Genomic DNA, 6,000 nt, shown 5'->3' with positions numbered 1-6,000 from the left:
GGGCCTTGGTAGGAAAATGGTTCGTTTTGTTTCTTTGCCTTCCCCCTTTTTACATTTTTTTAATTTTTTTATACTTTAGAAAAATATAAATAAATCATTTAAATATTACTTTACTTAATTTTAAAAAAATATTTGAGCCATTCAAAACAAACGTTTGTACGATTCAAAAAATATTCATACCATTCAGATAAAAATGTTTATGAAATTTAAAAACATTTGACAAGCTTTGAAAAAACTATTCATGAAATTTAAAAATAGTATAAAATATCTGCGTAATTTTATTAAAAATGTAATTGGTATGAAAAAAATGTACGCGCCATTCTAAAACGTAAACCTGGCATTTTAGAAATTTTTCACATGTTACAGAAATATGCTTGTGTCATTTAAAAATAATAATTTAATAAATATCCTCATAATTTTGAAAATATTTCATACCAATTAAATATGTATTAGGCATTTTAATTTTTTTTTCACATGATACATTAGAAAATTGTTACATTTTTCAAATCTGCTCATAAAATATGAAAATGTTCACAAAATTTCGAGAAAAACAGTTTCATAAAATGAAGTTTAAACGTTTATAGGTAAAATATTTCATAAAATGAAGTTTAAATGTTCTGTTAAAATATTTTGAACATTCTTTAGATATATGACGAATATTTAAATAAAATACTGTGAATGTTTTCCTAATATATAGTGAATATTTTATTAAACTATATAGAAAATTTTTGTAATATACGATTGTTTTTTTGTATAATTCACCATTTTATGCTCAAATTTGTGATTTTTCCGAAAAAAACAAAAACAAAATGAAAAAAAGAAAAAAAAAGAAAATCAGACATCAGAAAAAGCTGTATCAAAAAGCAGCAACAGAGGAAAGAGGGAGAGAAAAAGCGAACTGGGCTGGCCGAACTCGTTTCCCAGTATTGTTGGGTCTTCATGCAGCAATTAGGATCCGGCAGATACTATATGACGCCTGTGTGCGTCCGATCATCGTTCGCACACTTTTCAAAAATTATTCACTTTTTCATATTTTGTTCACAATTTCAAATTGTTTAGCGTATATCACAAAATGTTCAACGGGTATTTAAATGTTCTTTCAGCTCATATCACAAAATTGTTCAGATTATATTACAAAAATGTATAATGTATAAAATTTGTTCATCGTATATCACAAAAATGTTTAATATGTTTAAAACAATTTCAATGTATATTACAAAAATGTTCACCGTGTAGTTAAAAACTGTTCATCATATACCTAAGAAAAGTTCAATGTATATTTGAAAATCGTTCATCATATATAAGTTTTTGTTCATGTTTGCAATAATTGTTCACATTTAAAAAAACATGTTTTAACAGTTTGTTTGAGTGTCGAAAATTAAAATTCAGATCTGCCGCTGTTCATAGTACTTTAAATTTACGCTATACTTAAAAACCAATCCCAGTCGCTAGCTGTAGTGGCTGGCGTCGCGGCAATCCAGCGAAGGTCGTTTGTTGGAAACCAACCAGTGGTACAGTTTTTCGTTCGTTACATTTTTCATACGTTCACTTCTGACGAGCCTTGCACGTTTGCTCGAGCCCTGCACGGAAGCACTTCTGACGCTAACGAGTGTCAAACAAGAGCTCTCATAGGATCCAGCCACTTCGAGCTGTAAAATGTTTCTGGTAGCGAGAAGCGGCGCGAGCCCAAGCCCAGGAATGAGACGGTCCACTTGGGGGCTGACTAGGTCAGTTCGATGCTTTAATGGCTGACCCAAACGCAGCAAAACCCTATCCGGCGCTTGACGCGCTATTTTGTGCCTTATGCATACACACGAGGCCAACACATGCTTCCCATGGGCCAGCCCATGTAACCCTTTGGTTTTTGGGATGTTTCTCGCCATTTTTTCTGCGTTTCTACTGCTGGTTTTTTGTATATGTTTTGGTTTTTTTGAGTTAGTTCTCTAGGTTTTCTTTCTCGCGGATTTTTTCCTTTTCTTTCTCCGTTTTATATTATCTATTTCCTTTTTCTTTTTATTAAATAAACTATTTTTTTGGTAAGTCAATAAGAGGTGGGCCAGTTTATGAAGTTTCCATCGAAAATTGGTGGAAAAAATAGAGATGGTGGGAACAATCAAATACATCCTCAAACCCCTAGTGGGCAAGTGGGTGACTACTTTTGTAATTTGGTTACCTCCATCTTGGATGGAATAGTTGAGGGTCTGTTAGCATATGTTAAAACTCTTGTAGCTCATGATATGAATGAATACCTTATTGCCCCCGTATACGTGAGATGATGTGCGAAAAGTCGTATTTCAGATAGCTGATATGAATGCACCGGGGCCGGATGGCTTACATGCCATTTTCTTTAAGAGGTTTTGGCATATCTTGGGAGAAGAGTTGACAAATGAAGTTCAGGATGCTATAAAAAGAGGAAGATATCATTCGGCCGGAATTCTACAAACATTGTTTTGATATCAAAAGTTGTCAGTCATGAGGTAATCACAAAATATAGGTATGTCTGCCTCTGTAATGTTGTTTATAAGATAATCTAAAAACGATTGCTAACAAACTCAAGAGGATACTGCCTAAGATTATCTCCCCAACATAGAGTGCCTTTGTACCTGGAAGACTTATTACAGACAATGCTTTGGTGGCATATGAATGTTTTCATACTATAGAAAAGAAAAGTCATGGTCAGAATAGATATTGTGCTGTCAAACTGGACATGAACAAAGCCTATGACAGGGTTGAATGGAGCTTTTTGGAGGAGATGATGTTGAAGTTGGGTTTTCATGAGTAGTGGGTCGAGATGATTATGGAGTGTGTTTCTTAAGTCAGCTATAGGGTGCAGTTCAATGGCACCGAGACAGAAGAATTTATACGCACCAGAGGTTTGCGACGGGGAGACCCTTTCTCTCCATATCTTTTTTGCTTTGTTCAGAGGGCCTATCTAGTATGCTTACACATGAGAAGGAGATGGGGAACCTAGATGGTATAAAGGTGAGTAGGAGTGCTCCAACTATCTGTCATCTTCTCTTTGCAGTTGACTCGCTGATTTTGTTAAAGGAAAATACACAATGTGCAAGTACCCTTAAACATATATTAGACACATATTGTAGCAGTTCATGGCAGCGGGTAAGTAAGCCAAGTCTAGTATATTTTTTAGTCCTAACACCCCTATTGGGGTAAGGGAGGATGTTTGTAGGGAGTTAAATTATTATAGAAGCATCTAACACATACTTGAGGCTGCCCGTTATGGTCGGTGTGGATAGAAGTGATTGTTTCCAGCATTGATCGAGTGTATCAAAGGCTCAAGGGTTGGAAGAAAAAGATTCTATTTATGCTGGTGATACGTTACCAATGTATCTATAATTTATGAAGTATTCATGCTCTCTTATATTATCATTCTTGGATGTTTTACAATCCTTTTATAGCAATTTTATATCATTTTTTGGGACTAACTTATTGACATAGTGCCCAGTGCCAGTTGCTGTTTTTGCTTGTTTTTTTACATCGCAGGAAATCAATATCAAACTGAGTCCAAACACAGCGAATTTTTTTCGAGAATTCTTTTGGACCAAAACAACTAGGATGGGCCAGAGAAGTACTAGAGGGGTTCCCCGCCCCGAGGCGCGCCCTGGTGCGTTGTGCCCACCTCGGTGGCCTCCCGCATCGCCTCTTTGCCCTATAAATCGTCAAATATTCCAAAAACTCTCGGGGTAACCCTAGATCAGAAGTTCCGCCGCCGCAAGCCTCTGTAGCCACGAAAAACCAATCTTGACCCCGTTCCGAAACTCCACCAGAGGGGGGGATCATCACCGGTGGGCATCTTCATCATCCCGGCGCCCACCATGATGAGGAGGGACTAGTCCACCCTTGGGGCTAAGGGAGTAGTCCATCTCTCTCTCTCTCTCTCTCTCTCTCTCTCTCTCTCTCTCTTGTGTTCTTGATGGCACGATCTTGATGTATCGGGGGCTTTGTTAATATAGTTGGATCATATGGTGTTTCCCCCTCTCTATCTTGTTGTGATGAATTGAGTTTTCCCTTTTGAGAATTCGTTTTATCGCATTGAATACTTTTATGGATTTGAGAGCACTTGATATATGTCTTGCATATGAATACCCGTGGTGACAATGGGGTGTTATATTGATTCACTTGATATGTGTTTTTATTCAACTCGCGGATTCCCGAGGTGACATTGGGGTAATCTATGCATAGAGGTTGACGCACGTTCTCGTCGTTGTTTCTCCGGTAGAAATTTTGGGGCACTCTTTGAGGTTCTTTGTGTTTGATTGAGTATTATGAATCTAAAATTGTTTGATGCATATTGCATAATCAGTTCACGGATACTCGCGGTGACATTGGAGTATCTAGGTGACATTAGAGTTGGTTGATGTGTATCATATGGTGTTATTTTAGTACGAACTCTTGGATAGATTGAATGGAAAGAATAGCTTTGTGTTATTTTAGTATGAACTCTTGAATAGATCGAACAGAAAGAATAGCTTTGAGGTGGTTTCGTACCCTACAAACAATTTCTTCTTACGTTCTCCACTAGATAAGAACTTTGGAGTGATTCTTCATCGCACGTTGAGTGATGGTTATATGATCCAATTAGATTAGCATTGTTGAGAGATTGCACTAGTGAAAGTACGGACCCTAGGCCTCATTTTCAAGCATTGCAATACCGTTTGTGCTCCGTTTTATCAATTGCTACCTTGCTGTTTTTTATTGTTCTTATTACAAAAATCAATATCTACTATCCATATTACACTTTTATCACCATCTCTTCGCCGAACTATAGTGCACCTATACAATTTGCCATTGTATTGGGTGTGTTGGGACACAAGAGATTTCTTGTATTTGGTTGCAGGGTTGTCTGAGAGATACCATCTTCATCCTACGCTTCCCGCAGATTGATAAACCTTAGGTCATCCAATTGAGGGAAAATTGCTATTGTCCTACAAAACTTTGCGCTTGGGGGCCCAACACGAGTCTACAAGAATAAAGTTGCATAGTAGACATCAAGCTCTTTTCTGGCGCCGTTGCCGGGGAGGTGAATGCTTGAAAGTATACCTTTAGATCTTGCAATTGAATGTTTTAGTTTCTTATTTTACCACTAGTTTAGTTTTATAGAAAAGTACAAAAATATGGAGATTGGGTTACCCAAATTGTTCATTATCTTTATAATGTCTATCTTGAGAACAAGGGTTCCGAAAATTGTTCTCAATTGCTAGAAAAAGAATTCAATAAAATTTATGGCATAAAAACTTTGGATGATGAGCACGATTGCAATATTGCTAGTATGAATTCCTTGAATATCCATGATACTAATGATGATCGCGCTAGCCATGATAATGATGTCTCCTACAAGGATGTCAATTGTTGCGGAGTAAATTGGGAGTGCAAACACACACCAAAAAGGGAAGATAGATTTTGTAAAATGCATAAATATTTATAAACTAAAAAGTTGCAAGAGAGGCTAGATGATTGTGTTGAAAGATTTAATTTTTCTCGCCATCCTTGTGAACTTTGCAATATCTCCAGTGCTATTTGTTTCATGATCAAATCGTGTCCAAAAATTGTGGTAACTTGATTACCCTTGAGCATCATAAAGAGCTTAGTCTTATTTTGGGGTATGAAGAATGAAACGTAGAACTGAGGGTATCCCAAAATTTAATTTCAAGAGATTTCTTGATTTTGGTCTAGAGGAAATTTATATCTATTGTGCTGTAAATTGCATTGAGAATCCTTATATTGCCAACTATCTAAAGACAAGAAAATAAATAGAATATTAGGAGAGTATTAATGAAAGGGAAAATATTTACCAATACCCTCCTAGTGTTTCTTATGATGAATCGGGTAACGAGGAGGATCTTCCTATCCAATCAATCTCTTCAACAAGAAGCTCGAAAAAATTAATTAAACTCACACATGATGTGGTGAAGAAGAAGAAAAGAAGAAAGAATAGAGGTAAAAATGTATCTCTCCCAAATAATGTTGCTCCTATTATTGTTG

Source organism: Triticum dicoccoides, chromosome 3B, assembly GCF_002162155.2.
Source record: "Triticum dicoccoides isolate Atlit2015 ecotype Zavitan chromosome 3B, WEW_v2.0, whole genome shotgun sequence".
Classification (NCBI taxonomy): Eukaryota; Viridiplantae; Streptophyta; class Magnoliopsida; order Poales; family Poaceae; genus Triticum; species Triticum dicoccoides.
The sequence above is the reverse complement of the archived record's forward strand: the minus strand, read 5'-3'. Positions refer to the sequence as shown.